The 20,171-nt window shown below is 50.4% G+C and overlaps 11 non-coding genes across 11 annotated transcripts; all 11 read right to left on the bottom strand.

Annotated features, from left to right (window-relative positions):
- Window positions 1-1,569: 1,569 nt before the first annotated feature.
- Trnae-uuc lies at window positions 1,570-1,641 on the bottom strand. The gene has a single exon. It is a non-coding gene; the product is annotated as a tRNA-Glu (tRNA).
- Window positions 1,642-3,371: 1,730 nt separating this feature from the next.
- Trnae-uuc lies at window positions 3,372-3,443 on the bottom strand. The gene has a single exon. It is a non-coding gene; the product is annotated as a tRNA-Glu (tRNA).
- A 1,730-nt stretch (window positions 3,444-5,173) lies between these two features.
- On the bottom strand, window positions 5,174-5,245 carry Trnae-uuc. The gene has a single exon. It is a non-coding gene; the product is annotated as a tRNA-Glu (tRNA).
- A 1,731-nt stretch (window positions 5,246-6,976) lies between these two features.
- Window positions 6,977-7,048, bottom strand: Trnae-uuc. The gene has a single exon. It is a non-coding gene; the product is annotated as a tRNA-Glu (tRNA).
- Window positions 7,049-8,779: 1,731 nt separating this feature from the next.
- Trnae-uuc lies at window positions 8,780-8,851 on the bottom strand. Its single transcript has one exon. It is a non-coding gene; the product is annotated as a tRNA-Glu (tRNA).
- A 1,730-nt stretch (window positions 8,852-10,581) lies between these two features.
- Trnae-uuc lies at window positions 10,582-10,653 on the bottom strand. Its single transcript has one exon. It is a non-coding gene; the product is annotated as a tRNA-Glu (tRNA).
- Window positions 10,654-12,383: 1,730 nt separating this feature from the next.
- On the bottom strand, window positions 12,384-12,455 carry Trnae-uuc. Its single transcript has one exon. It is a non-coding gene; the product is annotated as a tRNA-Glu (tRNA).
- A 1,730-nt stretch (window positions 12,456-14,185) lies between these two features.
- On the bottom strand, window positions 14,186-14,257 carry Trnae-uuc. Its single transcript has one exon. It is a non-coding gene; the product is annotated as a tRNA-Glu (tRNA).
- Window positions 14,258-15,988: 1,731 nt separating this feature from the next.
- Trnae-uuc lies at window positions 15,989-16,060 on the bottom strand. The gene has a single exon. It is a non-coding gene; the product is annotated as a tRNA-Glu (tRNA).
- A 1,730-nt stretch (window positions 16,061-17,790) lies between these two features.
- Trnae-uuc lies at window positions 17,791-17,862 on the bottom strand. Its single transcript has one exon. It is a non-coding gene; the product is annotated as a tRNA-Glu (tRNA).
- Window positions 17,863-19,595: 1,733 nt separating this feature from the next.
- Trnae-uuc lies at window positions 19,596-19,667 on the bottom strand. Its single transcript has one exon. It is a non-coding gene; the product is annotated as a tRNA-Glu (tRNA).
- Window positions 19,668-20,171: the final 504 nt, after the last annotated feature.

Raw genomic sequence — 20,171 nt, 5'->3', positions numbered from 1 at the left:
AGTCTCGAGTGCAACTAGCAAAACTGTAATTAGTAATAACTGGAAACAAACACACGTTGACGCAAAGTAGCCTAGGTGGTAATAAACGGCAAATACGGCTTTACATCGCAAAAGCTATGCTGTGCCTTTCACCGTCGTGGAGAGAAAATGAGATGGCTGAGTTGAGGATAGAACGTACGCCCTTAAGATAATGACACGCGCAGCCCACTGCGCCACCGAGGCATACAGGAATACTCGCCACCGCAGCCTCACTAAGAAGTTCTAATTTCAGAATTGTTTTCCCACCATGCCGTGCATGAAATGGTCGATTTCTCGGCGGAAGTCAATGCTGCGTCTAGTTACAGTGCATCGCCCTGGAAGCAACGTGGCACCGCGTTCCGATGTGCTGGAGGGCAGAGGGCCTGCAGCAGGGTCGCTTGAGCCTCTGGTGGCCACAGGGGCGGCAACGCACCGCGACACAGGAAGAATGCAGCGCAATGCGGTGGTGGTGTAACGGTCAGCATGGTTTCTTCCCAAGCAGTTAATCCGGGTTCGATTCCTGGCGACCGCAGGAGGATTTGTCATTTTTGCGTAGCGCAATAGTATGTGTTCAAGACCATTCGATCCTCGAAATTGCCACGTGTCGCGGCACAGGTAGTATCTCCTCGTCTCCTGCCTCGTTCCAGCTAAGTGGATTGATTTCACTTCATCGTGTGTCGACTTGGCCCGACTTTGCTCGATTGCCGCTCGCTGCCGCTCGGCGGTGGGGCCGATATGACAGGAGAAGTACGACAATCGGCTGCGAGAAATAAGGTAATCAAGAGTACTTTTCCTTTTCAATACGAAAAGCTAAAGTTTCATTTACAAATTTCGGAAATCTCACTGCTTCGCCACAGTGTTATCTACACATTTGAGAAATTATCTGTTGATTCGTACGGTTCTGTTATTGCCAAAGTCGTTCTTGCACTTTCCTTGCGCTCTTTTTGCAAACAGCCTAGTTAAATTTTGGATCATATGTTCGTTAACGTAATTTAAATTGCTTAGGGAGGCATCATAGCACGTCAACACTGTAGCACAAGAGGAGGAGGGGGGGGGGGTTGAAATGAAAGGGTCCAATAGCACGCACAGTTCCCGGACGATCACCCATCCACTCACTAACCACGCAAACGTCTGCTTAACTTCATTAATCGAAAGTGAGCTGGCCGTTGGCAACCCCTTAGCGAAACGTTCAGACTTCTAGCTGGATGTGCACATCATTTAGAATCTGCCTGGCAGAGTCTCGCAGGAGACAGCATTTCCTATTAGGGGAGAAAATGGAATGGCCCGTGGAGGGATGGAACCCATGACCTACGCGTTACTAGCACGACGCTATAGCCCACTGAGCTAACGGGCAATGCAACACTGTCGCATCAGCAGTCCAAAACCGCAAAACCGTCTCCTCTCCCTTCAAAACGGCCCCGCCATTAACGTGAGGATGTATCTCTTTTTCTTGACTTTCTCTCACCTTATACCTGGAACCCAGAGCAGCAGCTCCACGAAGACGAAAAACGGCCGTGAGAAGTTTTCTCATCTCAGCCCCGAAAATTCACGTTCAGGTACCGGGAATCGAACCCGGGCCTCCTGGGTGAAAGCCAGGTATCCTAGCCACTAAACCATACCGGACATACCTCAACGATCCACTACGTGTGTATGCGTCCAGAAATACTTCTCCTCCACGCAACTTTAGGGCCGAATCTGGCGCCAACGCTGAACTCTGTCCGCCACCACGATCCCGCTTACTCACTCCCAAAGCGCGCAAGTCATACTAGGCAAACATCGCTTTCAGTCTCGAGTGCAACTAGCAAAACTGTAATTAGTAATAACTGGAAACAAACACACGTTGACGCAAAGTAGCCTAGGTGGTAATAAACGGCAAATACGGCCTTACCTCGCAAAAGCTATGCTGTGCCTTTCACCGTCGTGGAGAGAAAATGAGATGGCTGAGTTGAGGATAGAACGTACGCCCTTAAGATAATGACACGCGCAGCCCACTGCGCCACCGAGGCATACAGGAATACTCGCCACCGCAGCCTCACTAAGAAGTTCTAATTTCAGAATTGTTTTCCCACCATGCCGTGCATGAAATGGTCGATTTCTCGGCGGAAGTCAATGCTGCGTCTAGTTACAGTGCATCGCCCTGGAAGCAACGTGGCACCGCGTTCCGATGTGCTGGAGGGCAGAGGGCCTGCAGCAGGGTCGCTTGAGCCTCTGGTGGCAGCAGGGGCGGCAACGCACCGCGACACAGGAAGAATGCAGCGCAATGCGGTGGTGGTGTAACGGTCAGCATGGTTTCTTCCCAAGCAGTTAATCCGGGTTCGATTCCTGGCGACCGCAGGAGGATTTGTCATTTTTGCGTAGCGCAATAGTATGTGTTCAAGACCATTCGATCCTCGAAATTGCCACGTGTCGCGGCACAGGTAGTATCTCCTCGTCTCCTGCCTCGTTCCAGCTAAGTGGATTGATTTCACTTCATCGTGTGTCGACTTGGCCCGACTTTGCTCGATTGCCGCTCGCTGCCGCTCGGCGGTGGGGCCGATATGACAGGAGAAGTACGACAATCGGCTGCGAGAAATAAGGTAATCAAGAGTACTTTTCCTTTTCAATACGAAAAGCTAAACTTTCATTTACAAATTTCGGAAATCTCACTGCTTCGCCACAGTGTTATCTACACATTTGAGAAATTATCTGTTGATTCGTACGGTTCTGTTATTGCCAAAGTCGTTCTTGCACTTTCCTTGCGCTCTTTTTGCAAACAGCCTAGTTAAATTTTGGATCATATGTTCGTTAACGTAATTTAAATTGCTTAGGGAGGCATCATAGCACGTCAACACTGTAGCACAAGAGGAGGAGGGGGGGGGGGTTGAAATGAAAGGGTCCAATAGCACGCACAGTTCCCGGACGATCACCCATCCACTCACTAACCACGCAAACGTCTGCTTAACTTCATTAATCGAAAGTGAGCTGGCCGTTGGCAACCCCTTAGCGAAACGTTCAGACTTCTAGCTGGATGTGCACATCATTTAGAATCTGCCTGGCAGAGTCTCGCAGGAGACAGCATTTCCTATTAGGGGAGAAAATGGAATGGCCCGTGGAGGGATGGAACCCATGACCTACGCGTTACTAGCACGACGCTATAGCCCACTGAGCTAACGGGCAATGCAACACTGTCGCATCAGCAGTCCAAAACCGCAAAACCGTCTCCTCTCCCTTCAAAACGGCCCCGCCATTAACGTGAGGATGTATCTCTTTTTCTTGACTTTCTCTCACCTTATACCTGGAACCCAGAGCAGCAGCTCCACGAAGACGAAAAACGGCCGTGAGAAGTTTTCTCATCTCAGCCCCGAAAATTCACGTTCAGGTACCGGGAATCGAACCCGGGCCTCCTGGGTGAAAGCCAGGTATCCTAGCCACTAAACCATACCGGACATACCTCAACGATCCACTACGTGTGTATGCGTCCAGAAATACTTCTCCTCCACGCAACTTTAGGGCCGAATCTGGCGCCAACGCTGAACTCTGTCCGCCACCACGATCCCGCTTACTCACTCCCAAAGCGCGCAAGTCATACTAGGCAAACATCGCTTTCAGTCTCGAGTGCAACTAGCAAAACTGTAATTAGTAATAACTGGAAACAAACACACGTTGACGCAAAGTAGCCTAGGTGGTAATAAACGGCAAATACGGCCTTACCTCGCAAAAGCTATGCTGTGCCTTTCACCGTCGTGGAGAGAAAATGAGATGGCTGAGTTGAGGATAGAACGTACGCCCTTAAGATAATGACACGCGCAGCCCACTGCGCCACCGAGGCATACAGGAATACTCGCCACCGCAGCCTCACTAAGAAGTTCTAATTTCAGAATTGTTTTCCCACCATGCCGTGCATGAAATGGTCGATTTCTCGGCGGAAGTCAATGCTGCGTCTAGTTACAGTGCATCGCCCTGGAAGCAACGTGGCACCGCGTTCCGATGTGCTGGAGGGCAGAGGGCCTGCAGCAGGGTCGCTTGAGCCTCTGGTGGCAGCAGGGGCGGCAACGCACCGCGACACAGGAAGAATGCAGCGCAATGCGGTGGTGGTGTAACGGTCAGCATGGTTTCTTCCCAAGCAGTTAATCCGGGTTCGATTCCTGGCGACCGCAGGAGGATTTGTCATTTTTGCGTAGCGCAATAGTATGTGTTCAAGACCATTCGATCCTCGAAATTGCCACGTGTCGCGGCACAGGTAGTATCTCCTCGTCTCCTGCCTCGTTCCAGCTAAGTGGATTGATTTCACTTCATCGTGTGTCGACTTGGCCCGACTTTGCTCGATTGCCGCTCGCTGCCGCTCGGCGGTGGGGCCGATATGACAGGAGAAGTACGACAATCGGCTGCGAGAAATAAGGTAATCAAGAGTACTTTTCCTTTTCAATACGAAAAGCTAAACTTTCATTTACAAATTTCGGAAATCTCACTGCTTCGCCACAGTGTTATCTACACATTTGAGAAATTATCTGTTGATTCGTACGGTTCTGTTATTGCCAAAGTCGTTCTTGCACTTTCCTTGCGCTCTTTTTGCAAACAGCCTAGTTAAATTTTGGATCATATGTTCGTTAACGTAATTTAAATTGCTTAGGGAGGCATCATAGCACGTCAACACTGTAGCACAAGAGGAGGAGGGGGGGGGGGTTGAAATGAAAGGGTCCAATAGCACGCACAGTTCCCGGACGATCACCCATCCACTCACTAACCACGCAAACGTCTGCTTAACTTCATTAATCGAAAGTGAGCTGGCCGTTGGCAACCCCTTAGCGAAACGTTCAGACTTCTAGCTGGATGTGCACATCATTTAGAATCTGCCTGGCAGAGTCTCGCAGGAGACAGCATTTCCTATTAGGGGAGAAAATGGAATGGCCCGTGGAGGGATGGAACCCATGACCTACGCGTTACTAGCACGACGCTATAGCCCACTGAGCTAACGGGCAATGCAACACTGTCGCATCAGCAGTCCAAAACCGCAAAACCGTCTCCTCTCCCTTCAAAACGGCCCCGCCATTAACGTGAGGATGTATCTCTTTTTCTTGACTTTCTCTCACCTTATACCTGGAACCCAGAGCAGCAGCTCCACGAAGACGAAAAACGGCCGTGAGAAGTTTTCTCATCTCAGCCCCGAAAATTCACGTTCAGGTACCGGGAATCGAACCCGGGCCTCCTGGGTGAAAGCCAGGTATCCTAGCCACTAAACCATACCGGACATACCTCAACGATCCACTACGTGTGTATGCGTCCAGAAATACTTCTCCTCCACGCAACTTTAGGGCCGAATCTGGCGCCAACGCTGAACTCTGTCCGCCACCACGATCCCGCTTACTCACTCCCAAAGCGCGCAAGTCATACTAGGCAAACATCGCTTTCAGTCTCGAGTGCAACTAGCAAAACTGTAATTAGTAATAACTGGAAACAAACACACGTTGACGCAAAGTAGCCTAGGTGGTAATAAACGGCAAATACGGCTTTACATCGCAAAAGCTATGCTGTGCCTTTCACCGTCGTGGAGAGAAAATGAGATGGCTGAGTTGAGGATAGAACGTACGCCCTTAAGATAATGACACGCGCAGCCCACTGCGCCACCGAGGCATACAGGAATACTCGCCACCGCAGCCTCACTAAGAAGTTCTAATTTCAGAATTGTTTTCCCACCATGCCGTGCATGAAATGGTCGATTTCTCGGCGGAAGTCAATGCTGCGTCTAGTTACAGTGCATCGCCCTGGAAGCAACGTGGCACCGCGTTCCGATGTGCTGGAGGGCAGAGGGCCTGCAGCAGGGTCGCTTGAGCCTCTGGTGGCAGCAGGGGCGGCAACGCACCGCGACACAGGAAGAATGCAGCGCAATGCGGTGGTGGTGTAACGGTCAGCATGGTTGCTTCCCAAGCAGTTAATCCGGGTTCGATTCCTGGCGACCGCAGGAGGATTTGTCATTTTTGCGTAGCGCAATAGTATGTGTTCAAGACCATTCGATCCTCGAAATTGCCACGTGTCGCGGCACAGGTAGTATCTCCTCGTCTCCTGCCTCGTTCCAGCTAAGTGGATTGATTTCACTTCATCGTGTGTCGACTTGGCCCGACTTTGCTCGATTGCCGCTCGCTGCCGCTCGGCGGTGGGGCCGATATGACAGGAGAAGTACGACAATCGGCTGCGAGAAATAAGGTAATCAAGAGTACTTTTCCTTTTCAATACGAAAAGCTAAACTTTCATTTACAAATTTCGGAAATCTCACTGCTTCGCCACAGTGTTATCTACACATTTGAGAAATTATCTGTTGATTCGTACGGTTCTGTTATTGCCAAAGTCGTTCTTGCACTTTCCTTGCGCTCTTTTTGCAAACAGCCTAGTTAAATTTTGGATCATATGTTCGTTAACGTAATTTAAATTGCTTAGGGAGGCATCATAGCACGTCAACACTGTAGCACAAGAGGAGGAGGGGGGGGGGGGTTGAAATGAAAGGGTCCAATAGCACGCACAGTTCCCGGACGATCACCCATCCACTCACTAACCACGCAAACGTCTGCTTAACTTCATTAATCGAAAGTGAGCTGGCCGTTGGCAACCCCTTAGCGAAACGTTCAGACTTCTAGCTGGATGTGCACATCATTTAGAATCTGCCTGGCAGAGTCTCGCAGGAGACAGCATTTCCTATTAGGGGAGAAAATGGAATGGCCCGTGGAGGGATGGAACCCATGACCTACGCGTTACTAGCACGACGCTATAGCCCACTGAGCTAACGGGCAATGCAACACTGTCGCATCAGCAGTCCAAAACCGCAAAACCGTCTCCTCTCCCTTCAAAACGGCCCCGCCATTAACGTGAGGATGTATCTCTTTTTCTTGACTTTCTCTCACCTTATACCTGGAACCCAGAGCAGCAGCTCCACGAAGACGAAAAACGGCCGTGAGAAGTTTTCTCATCTCAGCCCCGAAAATTCACGTTCAGGTACCGGGAATCGAACCCGGGCCTCCTGGGTGAAAGCCAGGTATCCTAGCCACTAAACCATACCGGACATACCTCAACGATCCACTACGTGTGTATGCGTCCAGAAATACTTCTCCTCCACGCAACTTTAGGGCCGAATCTGGCGCCAACGCTGAACTCTGTCCGCCACCACGATCCCGCTTACTCACTCCCAAAGCGCGCAAGTCATACTAGGCAAACATCGCTTTCAGTCTCGAGTGCAACTAGCAAAACTGTAATTAGTAATAACTGGAAACAAACACACGTTGACGCAAAGTAGCCTAGGTGGTAATAAACGGCAAATACGGCCTTACCTCGCAAAAGCTATGCTGTGCCTTTCACCGTCGTGGAGAGAAAATGAGATGGCTGAGTTGAGGATAGAACGTACGCCCTTAAGATAATGACACGCGCAGCCCACTGCGCCACCGAGGCATACAGGAATACTCGCCACCGCAGCCTCACTAAGAAGTTCTAATTTCAGAATTGTTTTCCCACCATGCCGTGCATGAAATGGTCGATTTCTCGGCGGAAGTCAATGCTGCGTCTAGTTACAGTGCATCGCCCTGGAAGCAACGTGGCACCGCGTTCCGATGTGCTGGAGGGCAGAGGGCCTGCAGCAGGGTCGCTTGAGCCTCTGGTGGCAGCAGGGGCGGCAACGCACCGCGACACAGGAAGAATGCAGCGCAATGCGGTGGTGGTGTAACGGTCAGCATGGTTTCTTCCCAAGCAGTTAATCCGGGTTCGATTCCTGGCGACCGCAGGAGGATTTGTCATTTTTGCGTAGCGCAATAGTATGTGTTCAAGACCATTCGATCCTCGAAATTGCCACGTGTCGCGGCACAGGTAGTATCTCCTCGTCTCCTGCCTCGTTCCAGCTAAGTGGATTGATTTCACTTCATCGTGTGTCGACTTGGCCCGACTTTGCTCGATTGCCGCTCGCTGCCGCTCGGCGGTGGGGCCGATATGACAGGAGAAGTACGACAATCGGCTGCGAGAAATAAGGTAATCAAGAGTACTTTTCCTTTTCAATACGAAAAGCTAAAGTTTCATTTACAAATTTCGGAAATCTCACTGCTTCGCCACAGTGTTATCTACACATTTGAGAAATTATCTGTTGATTCGTACGGTTCTGTTATTGCCAAAGTCGTTCTTGCACTTTCCTTGCGCTCTTTTTGCAAACAGCCTAGTTAAATTTTGGATCATATGTTCGTTAACGTAATTTAAATTGCTTAGGGAGGCATCATAGCACGTCAACACTGTAGCACAAGAGGAGGAGGGGGGGGGGGGTTGAAATGAAAGGGTCCAATAGCACGCACAGTTCCCGGACGATCACCCATCCACTCACTAACCACGCAAACGTCTGCTTAACTTCATTAATCGAAAGTGAGCTGGCCGTTGGCAACCCCTTAGCGAAACGTTCAGACTTCTAGCTGGATGTGCACATCATTTAGAATCTGCCTGGCAGAGTCTCGCAGGAGACAGCATTTCCTATTAGGGGAGAAAATGGAATGGCCCGTGGAGGGATGGAACCCATGACCTACGCGTTACTAGCACGACGCTATAGCCCACTGAGCTAACGGGCAATGCAACACTGTCGCATCAGCAGTCCAAAACCGCAAAACCGTCTCCTCTCCCTTCAAAACGGCCCCGCCATTAACGTGAGGATGTATCTCTTTTTCTTGACTTTCTCTCACCTTATACCTGGAACCCAGAGCAGCAGCTCCACGAAGACGAAAAACGGCCGTGAGAAGTTTTCTCATCTCAGCCCCGAAAATTCACGTTCAGGTACCGGGAATCGAACCCGGGCCTCCTGGGTGAAAGCCAGGTATCCTAGCCACTAAACCATACCGGACATACCTCAACGATCCACTACGTGTGTATGCGTCCAGAAATACTTCTCCTCCACGCAACTTTAGGGCCGAATCTGGCGCCAACGCTGAACTCTGTCCGCCACCACGATCCCGCTTACTCACTCCCAAAGCGCGCAAGTCATACTAGGCAAACATCGCTTTCAGTCTCGAGTGCAACTAGCAAAACTGTAATTAGTAATAACTGGAAACAAACACACGTTGACGCAAAGTAGCCTAGGTGGTAATAAACGGCAAATACGGCTTTACATCGCAAAAGCTATGCTGTGCCTTTCACCGTCGTGGAGAGAAAATGAGATGGCTGAGTTGAGGATAGAACGTACGCCCTTAAGATAATGACACGCGCAGCCCACTGCGCCACCGAGGCATACAGGAATACTCGCCACCGCAGCCTCACTAAGAAGTTCTAATTTCAGAATTGTTTTCCCACCATGCCGTGCATGAAATGGTCGATTTCTCGGCGGAAGTCAATGCTGCGTCTAGTTACAGTGCATCGCCCTGGAAGCAACGTGGCACCGCGTTCCGATGTGCTGGAGGGCAGAGGGCCTGCAGCAGGGTCGCTTGAGCCTCTGGTGGCAGCAGGGGCGGCAACGCACCGCGACACAGGAAGAATGCAGCGCAATGCGGTGGTGGTGTAACGGTCAGCATGGTTGCTTCCCAAGCAGTTAATCCGGGTTCGATTCCTGGCGACCGCAGGAGGATTTGTCATTTTTGCGTAGCGCAATAGTATGTGTTCAAGACCATTCGATCCTCGAAATTGCCACGTGTCGCGGCACAGGTAGTATCTCCTCGTCTCCTGCCTCGTTCCAGCTAAGTGGATTGATTTCACTTCATCGTGTGTCGACTTGGCCCGACTTTGCTCGATTGCCGCTCGCTGCCGCTCGGCGGTGGGGCCGATATGACAGGAGAAGTACGACAATCGGCTGCGAGAAATAAGGTAATCAAGAGTACTTTTCCTTTTCAATACGAAAAGCTAAAGTTTCATTTACAAATTTCGGAAATCTCACTGCTTCGCCACAGTGTTATCTACACATTTGAGAAATTATCTGTTGATTCGTACGGTTCTGTTATTGCCAAAGTCGTTCTTGCACTTTCCTTGCGCTCTTTTTGCAAACAGCCTAGTTAAATTTTGGATCATATGTTCGTTAACGTAATTTAAATTGCTTAGGGAGGCATCATAGCACGTCAACACTGTAGCACAAGAGGAGGAGGGGGGGGGGGTTGAAATGAAAGGGTCCAATAGCACGCACAGTTCCCGGACGATCACCCATCCACTCACTAACCACGCAAACGTCTGCTTAACTTCATTAATCGAAAGTGAGCTGGCCGTTGGCAACCCCTTAGCGAAACGTTCAGACTTCTAGCTGGATGTGCACATCATTTAGAATCTGCCTGGCAGAGTCTCGCAGGAGACAGCATTTCCTATTAGGGGAGAAAATGGAATGGCCCGTGGAGGGATGGAACCCATGACCTACGCGTTACTAGCACGACGCTATAGCCCACTGAGCTAACGGGCAATGCAACACTGTCGCATCAGCAGTCCAAAACCGCAAAACCGTCTCCTCTCCCTTCAAAACGGCCCCGCCATTAACGTGAGGATGTATCTCTTTTTCTTGACTTTCTCTCACCTTATACCTGGAACCCAGAGCAGCAGCTCCACGAAGACGAAAAACGGCCGTGAGAAGTTTTCTCATCTCAGCCCCGAAAATTCACGTTCAGGTACCGGGAATCGAACCCGGGCCTCCTGGGTGAAAGCCAGGTATCCTAGCCACTAAACCATACCGGACATACCTCAACGATCCACTACGTGTGTATGCGTCCAGAAATACTTCTCCTCCACGCAACTTTAGGGCCGAATCTGGCGCCAACGCTGAACTCTGTCCGCCACCACGATCCCGCTTACTCACTCCCAAAGCGCGCAAGTCATACTAGGCAAACATCGCTTTCAGTCTCGAGTGCAACTAGCAAAACTGTAATTAGTAATAACTGGAAACAAACACACGTTGACGCAAAGTAGCCTAGGTGGTAATAAACGGCAAATACGGCCTTACCTCGCAAAAGCTATGCTGTGCCTTTCACCGTCGTGGAGAGAAAATGAGATGGCTGAGTTGAGGATAGAACGTACGCCCTTAAGATAATGACACGCGCAGCCCACTGCGCCACCGAGGCATACAGGAATACTCGCCACCGCAGCCTCACTAAGAAGTTCTAATTTCAGAATTGTTTTCCCACCATGCCGTGCATGAAATGGTCGATTTCTCGGCGGAAGTCAATGCTGCGTCTAGTTACAGTGCATCGCCCTGGAAGCAACGTGGCACCGCGTTCCGATGTGCTGGAGGGCAGAGGGCCTGCAGCAGGGTCGCTTGAGCCTCTGGTGGCAGCAGGGGCGGCAACGCACCGCGACACAGGAAGAATGCAGCGCAATGCGGTGGTGGTGTAACGGTCAGCATGGTTTCTTCCCAAGCAGTTAATCCGGGTTCGATTCCTGGCGACCGCAGGAGGATTTGTCATTTTTGCGTAGCGCAATAGTATGTGTTCAAGACCATTCGATCCTCGAAATTGCCACGTGTCGCGGCACAGGTAGTATCTCCTCGTCTCCTGCCTCGTTCCAGCTAAGTGGATTGATTTCACTTCATCGTGTGTCGACTTGGCCCGACTTTGCTCGATTGCCGCTCGCTGCCGCTCGGCGGTGGGGCCGATATGACAGGAGAAGTACGACAATCGGCTGCGAGAAATAAGGTAATCAAGAGTACTTTTCCTTTTCAATACGAAAAGCTAAAGTTTCATTTACAAATTTCGGAAATCTCACTGCTTCGCCACAGTGTTATCTACACATTTGAGAAATTATCTGTTGATTCGTACGGTTCTGTTATTGCCAAAGTCGTTCTTGCACTTTCCTTGCGCTCTTTTTGCAAACAGCCTAGTTAAATTTTGGATCATATGTTCGTTAACGTAATTTAAATTGCTTAGGGAGGCATCATAGCACGTCAACACTGTAGCACAAGAGGAGGAGGGGGGGGGGGTTGAAATGAAAGGGTCCAATAGCACGCACAGTTCCCGGACGATCACCCATCCACTCACTAACCACGCAAACGTCTGCTTAACTTCATTAATCGAAAGTGAGCTGGCCGTTGGCAACCCCTTAGCGAAACGTTCAGACTTCTAGCTGGATGTGCACATCATTTAGAATCTGCCTGGCAGAGTCTCGCAGGAGACAGCATTTCCTATTAGGGGAGAAAATGGAATGGCCCGTGGAGGGATGGAACCCATGACCTACGCGTTACTAGCACGACGCTATAGCCCACTGAGCTAACGGGCAATGCAACACTGTCGCATCAGCAGTCCAAAACCGCAAAACCGTCTCCTCTCCCTTCAAAACGGCCCCGCCATTAACGTGAGGATGTATCTCTTTTTCTTGACTTTCTCTCACCTTATACCTGGAACCCAGAGCAGCAGCTCCACGAAGACGAAAAACGGCCGTGAGAAGTTTTCTCATCTCAGCCCCGAAAATTCACGTTCAGGTACCGGGAATCGAACCCGGGCCTCCTGGGTGAAAGCCAGGTATCCTAGCCACTAAACCATACCGGACATACCTCAACGATCCACTACGTGTGTATGCGTCCAGAAATACTTCTCCTCCACGCAACTTTAGGGCCGAATCTGGCGCCAACGCTGAACTCTGTCCGCCACCACGATCCCGCTTACTCACTCCCAAAGCGCGCAAGTCATACTAGGCAAACATCGCTTTCAGTCTCGAGTGCAACTGGCAAAACTGTAATTAGTAATAACTGGAAACAAACACACGTTGACGCAAAGTAGCCTAGGTGGTAATAAACGGCAAATACGGCCTTACCTCGCAAAAGCTATGCTGTGCCTTTCACCGTCGTGGAGAGAAAATGAGATGGCTGAGTTGAGGATAGAACGTACGCCCTTAAGATAATGACACGCGCAGCCCACTGCGCCACCGAGGCATACAGGAATACTCGCCACCGCAGCCTCACTAAGAAGTTCTAATTTCAGAATTGTTTTCCCACCATGCCGTGCATGAAATGGTCGATTTCTCGGCGGAAGTCAATGCTGCGTCTAGTTACAGTGCATCGCCCTGGAAGCAACGTGGCACCGCGTTCCGATGTGCTGGAGGGCAGAGGGCCTGCAGCAGGGTCGCTTGAGCCTCTGGTGGCAGCAGGGGCGGCAACGCACCGCGACACAGGAAGAATGCAGCGCAATGCGGTGGTGGTGTAACGGTCAGCATGGTTTCTTCCCAAGCAGTTAATCCGGGTTCGATTCCTGGCGACCGCAGGAGGATTTGTCATTTTTGCGTAGCGCAATAGTATGTGTTCAAGACCATTCGATCCTCGAAATTGCCACGTGTCGCGGCACAGGTAGTATCTCCTCGTCTCCTGCCTCGTTCCAGCTAAGTGGATTGATTTCACTTCATCGTGTGTCGACTTGGCCCGACTTTGCTCGATTGCCGCTCGCTGCCGCTCGGCGGTGGGGCCGATATGACAGGAGAAGTACGACAATCGGCTGCGAGAAATAAGGTAATCAAGAGTACTTTTCCTTTTCAATACGAAAAGCTAAAGTTTCATTTACAAATTTCGGAAATCTCACTGCTTCGCCACAGTGTTATCTACACATTTGAGAAATTATCTGTTGATTCGTACGGTTCTGTTATTGCCAAAGTCGTTCTTGCACTTTCCTTGCGCTCTTTTTGCAAACAGCCTAGTTAAATTTTGGATCATATGTTCGTTAACGTAATTTAAATTGCTTAGGGAGGCATCATAGCACGTCAACACTGTAGCACAAGAGGAGGAGGGGGGGGGGGTTGAAATGAAAGGGTCCAATAGCACGCACAGTTCCCGGACGATCACCCATCCACTCACTAACCACGCAAACGTCTGCTTAACTTCATTAATCGAAAGTGAGCTGGCCGTTGGCAACCCCTTAGCGAAACGTTCAGACTTCTAGCTGGATGTGCACATCATTTAGAATCTGCCTGGCAGAGTCTCGCAGGAGACAGCATTTCCTATTAGGGGAGAAAATGGAATGGCCCGTGGAGGGATGGAACCCATGACCTACGCGTTACTAGCACGACGCTATAGCCCACTGAGCTAACGGGCAATGCAACACTGTCGCATCAGCAGTCCAAAACCGCAAAACCGTCTCCTCTCCCTTCAAAACGGCCCCGCCATTAACGTGAGGATGTATCTCTTTTTCTTGACTTTCTCTCACCTTATACCTGGAACCCAGAGCAGCAGCTCCACGAAGACGAAAAACGGCCGTGAGAAGTTTTCTCATCTCAGCCCCGAAAATTCACGTTCAGGTACCGGGAATCGAACCCGGGCCTCCTGGGTGAAAGCCAGGTATCCTAGCCACTAAACCATACCGGACATACCTCAACGATCCACTACGTGTGTATGCGTCCAGAAATACTTCTCCTCCACGCAACTTTAGGGCCGAATCTGGCGCCAACGCTGAACTCTGTCCGCCACCACGATCCCGCTTACTCACTCCCAAAGCGCGCAAGTCATACTAGGCAAACATCGCTTTCAGTCTCGAGTGCAACTAGCAAAACTGTAATTAGTAATAACTGGAAACAAACACACGTTGACGCAAAGTAGCCTAGGTGGTAATAAACGGCAAATACGGCTTTACATCGCAAAAGCTATGCTGTGCCTTTCACCGTCGTGGAGAGAAAATGAGATGGCTGAGTTGAGGATAGAACGTACGCCCTTAAGATAATGACACGCGCAGCCCACTGCGCCACCGAGGCATACAGGAATACTCGCCACCGCAGCCTCACTAAGAAGTTCTAATTTCAGAATTGTTTTCCCACCATGCCGTGCATGAAATGGTCGATTTCTCGGCGGAAGTCAATGCTGCGTCTAGTTACAGTGCATCGCCCTTGAAGCAACGTGGCACCGCGTTCCGATGTGCTGGAGGGCAGAGGGCCTGCAGCAGGGTCGCTTGAGCCTCTGGTGGCAGCAGGGGCGGCAACGCACCGCGACACAGGAAGAATGCAGCGCAATGCGGTGGTGGTGTAACGGTCAGCATGGTTTCTTCCCAAGCTGTTAATCCGGGTTCGATTCCTGGCGACCGCAGGAGGATTTGTCATTTTTGCGTAGCGCAATAGTATGTGTTCAAGACCATTCGATCCTCGAAATTGCCACGTGTCGCGGCACAGGTAGTATCTCCTCGTCTCCTGCCTCGTTCCAGCTAAGTGGATTGATTTCACTTCATCGTGTGTCGACTTGGCCCGACTTTGCCCGACTGCCGCTCGCTGCCGCTCGGCGGTGGGGCCGATATGACAGGAGAAGTACGACAATCGGCTGCGAGAAATAAGGTAATCAAGAGTACTTTTCCTTTTCAATACGAAAAGCTAAACTTTCATTTACAAATTTCGGAAATCTCACTGCTTCGCCACAGTGTTATCTACACATTTGAGAAATTATCTGTTGATTCGTACGGTTCTGTTATTGCCAAAGTCGTTCTTGCACTTTCCTTGCGCTCTTTTTGCAAACAGCCTAGTTAAATTTTGGATCATATGTTCGTTAACGTAATTTAAATTGCTTAGGGAGGCATCATAGCACGTCAACACTGTAGCACAAGAGGAGGAGGGGGGGGGGGGTTGAAATGAAAGGGTCCAATAGCACGCACAGTTCCCGGACGATCACCCATCCACTCACTAACCACGCAAACGTCTGCTTAACTTCATTAATCGAAAGTGAGCTGGCCGTTGGCAACCCCTTAGCGAAACGTTCAGACTTCTAGCTGGATGTGCACATCATTTAGAATCTGCCTGGCAGAGTCTCGCAGGAGACAGCATTTCCTATTAGGGGAGAAAATGGAATGGCCCGTGGAGGGATGGAACCCATGACCTACGCGTTACTAGCACGACGCTATAGCCCACTGAGCTAACGGGCAATGCAACACTGTCGCATCAGCAGTCCAAAACCGCAAAACCGTCTCCTCTCCCTTCAAAACGGCCCCGCCATTAACGTGAGGATGTATCTCTTTTTCTTGACTTTCTCTCACCTTATACCTGGAACCCAGAGCAGCAGCTCCACGAAGACGAAAAACGGCCGTGAGAAGTTTTCTCATCTCAGCCCCGAAAATTCACGTTCAGGTACCGGGAATCGAACCCGGGCCTCCTGGGTGAAAGCCAGGTATCCTAGCCACTAAACCATACCGGACATACCTCAACGATCCACTACGTGTGTATGCGTCCAGAAATACTTCTCCTCCACGCAACTTTAGGGCCGAATCTGGCGCCAACGCTGAACTCTGTCCGCCACCACGATCCCGCTTACTCACTCCCAAAGCGCGCAAGTCATACTAGGCAAACATCGCTTTCAGTCTCGAGTGCAACTAGCAAAACTGTAATTAGTAATAACTGGAAACAAACACACGTTGACGCAAAGTAGCCTAGGTGGTAATAAACGGCAAATACGGCCTTACCTCGCAAAAGCTATGCTGTGCCTTTCACCGTCGTGGAGAGAAAATGAGATGGCTGAGTTGAGGATAGAACGTACGCCCTTAAGATAATGACACGCGCAGCCCACTGCGCCACCGAGGCATACAGGAATACTCGCCACCGCAGCCTCACTAAGAAGTTCTAATTTCAGAATTGTTTTCCCACCATGCCGTGCATGAAATGGTCGATTTCTCGGCGGAAGTCAATGCTGCGTCTAGTTACAGTGCATCGCCCTTGAAGCAACGTGGCACCGCGTTCCGATGTGCTGGAGGGCAGAGGGCCTGCAGCAGGGTCGCTTGAGCCTCTGGTGGCAGCAGGGGCGGCAACGCACCGCGACACAGGAAGAATGCAGCGCAATGCGGTGGTGGTGTAACGGTCAGCATGGTTTCTTCCCAAGCTGTTAATCCGGGTTCGATTCCTGGCGACCGCAGGAGGATTTGTCATTTTTGCGTAGCGCAATAGTATGTGTTCAAGACCATTCGATCCTCGAAATTGCCACGTGTCGCGGCACAGGTAGTATCTCCTCGTCTCCTGCCTCGTTCCAGCTAAGTGGATTGATTTCACTTCATCGTGTGTCGACTTGGCCCGACTTTGCCCGACTGCCGCTCGCTGCCGCTCGGCGGTGGGGCCGATATGACAGGAGAAGTACGACAATCGGCTGCGAGAAATAAGGTAATCAAGAGTACTTTTCCTTTTCAATACGAAAAGCTAAACTTTCATTTACAAATTTCGGAAATCTCACTGCTTCGCCACAGTGTTATCTACACATTTGAGAAATTATCTGTTGATTCGTACGGTTCTGTTATTGCCAAAGTCGTTCTTGCACTTTCCTTGCGCTCTTTTTGCAAACAGCCTAGTTAAATTTTGGATCATATGTTCGTTAACGTAATTTAAATTGCTTAGGGAGGCATCATAGCACGTCAACACTGTAGCACAAGAGGAGGAGGGGGGGGGGGTTGAAATGAAAGGGTCCAATAGCACGCACAGTTCCCGGACGATCACCCATCCACTCACTAACCACGCAAACGTCTGCTTAACTTCATTAATCGAAAGTGAGCTGGCCGTTGGCAACCCCTTAGCGAAACGTTCAGACTTCTAGCTGGATGTGCACATCATTTAGAATCTGCCTGGCAGAGTCTCGCAGGAGACAGCATTTCCTATTAGGGGAGAAAATGGAATGGCCCGTGGAGGGATGGAACCCATGACCTACGCGTTACTAGCACGACGCTATAGCCCACTGAGCTAACGGGCAATGCAACACTGTCGCATCAGCAGTCCAAAACCGCAAAACCGTCTCCTCTCCCTTCAAAACGGCCCCGCCATTAACGTGAGGATGTATCTCTTTTTCTTGACTTTCTCTCACCTTATACCTGGAACCCAGAGCAGCAGCTCCACGAAGACGAAAAACGGCCGTGAGAAGTTTTCTCATCTCAGCCCCGAAAATTCACGTTCAGGTACCGGGAATCGAACCCGGGCCTCCTGGGTGAAAGCCAGGTATCCTAGCCACTAAACCATACCGGACATACCTCAACGATCCACTACGTGTGTATGCGTCCAGAAATACTTCTCCTCCACGCAACTTTAGGGCCGAATCTGGCGCCAACGCTGAACTCTGTCCGCCACCACGATCCCGCTTACTCACTCCCAAAGCGCGCAAGTCATACTAGGCAAACATCGCTTTCAGTCTCGAGTGCAACTAGCAAAACTGTAATTAGTAATAACTGGAAACAAACACACGTTGACGCAAAGTAGCCTAGGTGGTAATAAACGGCAAATACGGCCTTACCTCGCAAAAGCTATGCTGTGCCTTTCACCGTCGTGGAGAGAAAATGAGATGGCTGAGTTGAGGATAGAACGTACGCCCTTAAGATAATGACACGCGCAGCCCACTGCGCCACCGAGGCATACAGGAATACTCGCCACCGCAGCCTCACTAAGAAGTTCTAATTTCAGAATTGTTTTCCCACCATGCCGTGCATGAAATGGTCGATTTCTCGGCGGAAGTCAATGCTGCGTCTAGTTACAGTGCATCGCCCTTGAAGCAACGTGGCACCGCGTTCCGATGTGCTGGAGGGCAGAGGGCCTGCAGCAGGGTCGCTTGAGCCTCTGGTGGCAGCAGGGGCGGCAACGCACCGCGACACAGGAAGAATGCAGCGCAATGCGGTGGTGGTGTAACGGTCAGCATGGTTTCTTCCCAAGCTGTTAATCCGGGTTCGATTCCTGGCGACCGCAGGAGGATTTGTCATTTTTGCGTAGCGCAATAGTATGTGTTCAAGACCATTCGATCCTCGAAATTGCCACGTGTCGCGGCACAGGTAGTATCTCCTCGTCTCCTGCCTCGTTCCAGCTAAGTGGATTGATTTCACTTCATCGTGTGTCGACTTGGCCCGACTTTGCTCGACTGCCGCTCGCTGCCGCTCGGCGGTGGGGCCGATATGACAGGAGAAGTACGACAATCGGCTGCGAGAAATAAGGTAATCAAGAGTACTTTTCCTTTTCAATACGAAAAGCTAAACTTTCATTTACAAATTTCGGAAATCTCACTGCTTCGCCACAGTGTTATCTACACATTTGAGAAATTATCTGTTGATTCGTACGGTTCTGTTATTGCCAAAGTCGTTCTTGCACTTTCCTTGCGCTCTTTTTGCAAACAGCCTAGTTAAATTTTGGATCATATGTTCGTTAACGTAATTTAAATTGCTTAGGGAGGCATCATAGCACGTCAACACTGTAGCACAAGAGGAGGAGGGGGGGGGGGGGGTTGAAATGAAAGGGTCCAATAGCACGCACAGTTCCCGGACGATCACCCATCCACTCACTAACCACGCAAACGTCTGCTTAACTTCATTAATCGAAAGTGAGCTGGCCGTTGGCAACCCCTTAGCGAAACGTTCAGACTTCTAGCTGGATGTGCACATCATTTAGAATCTGCCTGGCAGAGTCTCGCAGGAGACAGCATTTCCTATTAGGGGAGAAAATGGAATGGCCCGTGGAGGGATGGAACCCATGACCTACGCGTTACTAGCACGACGCTATAGCCCACTGAGCTAACGGGCAATGCAACACTGTCGCATCAGCAGTCCAAAACCGCAAAACCGTCTCCTCTCCCTTCAAAACGGCCCCGCCATTAACGTGAGGATGTATCTCTTTTTCTTGACTTTCTCTCACCTTATACCTGGAACCCAGAGCAGCAGCTCCACGAAGACGAAAAACGGCCGTGAGAAGTTTTCTCATCTCAGCCCCGAAAATTCACGTTCAGGTACCGGGAATCGAACCCGGGCCTCCTGGGTGAAAGCCAGGTATCCTAGCCACTAAACCATACCGGACATACCTCAACGATCCACTACGTGTGTATGCGTCCAGAAATACTTCTCCTCCACGCAACTTTAGGGCCGAATCTGGCGCCAACGCTGAACTCTGTCCGCCACCACGATCCCGCTTACTCACTCCCAAAGCGCGCAAGTCATACTAGGCAAACATCGCTTTCAGTCTCGAGTGCAACTAGCAAAACTGTAATTAGTAATAACTGGAAACAAACACACGTTGACGCAAAGTAGCCTAGGTGGTAATAAACGGCAAATACGGCCTTACCTCGCAAAAGCTATGCTGTGCCTTTCACCGTCGTGGAGAGAAAATGAGATGGCTGAGTTGAGGATAGAACGTACGCCCTTAAGATAATGACACGCGCAGCCCACTGCGCCACCGAGGCATACAGGAATACTCGCCACCGCAGCCTCACTAAGAAGTTCTAATTTCAGAATTGTTTTCCCACCATGCCGTGCATGAAATGGTCGATTTCTCGGCGGAAGTCAATGCTGCGTCTAGTTACA

The sequence above is a fragment of the Schistocerca piceifrons genome, chromosome 8 (genome assembly GCF_021461385.2).
Source record: "Schistocerca piceifrons isolate TAMUIC-IGC-003096 chromosome 8, iqSchPice1.1, whole genome shotgun sequence".
Classification (NCBI taxonomy): Eukaryota; Metazoa; Arthropoda; class Insecta; order Orthoptera; family Acrididae; genus Schistocerca; species Schistocerca piceifrons.
The sequence above is the reverse complement of the archived record's forward strand: the minus strand, read 5'-3'. Positions and strand labels throughout refer to the sequence as shown.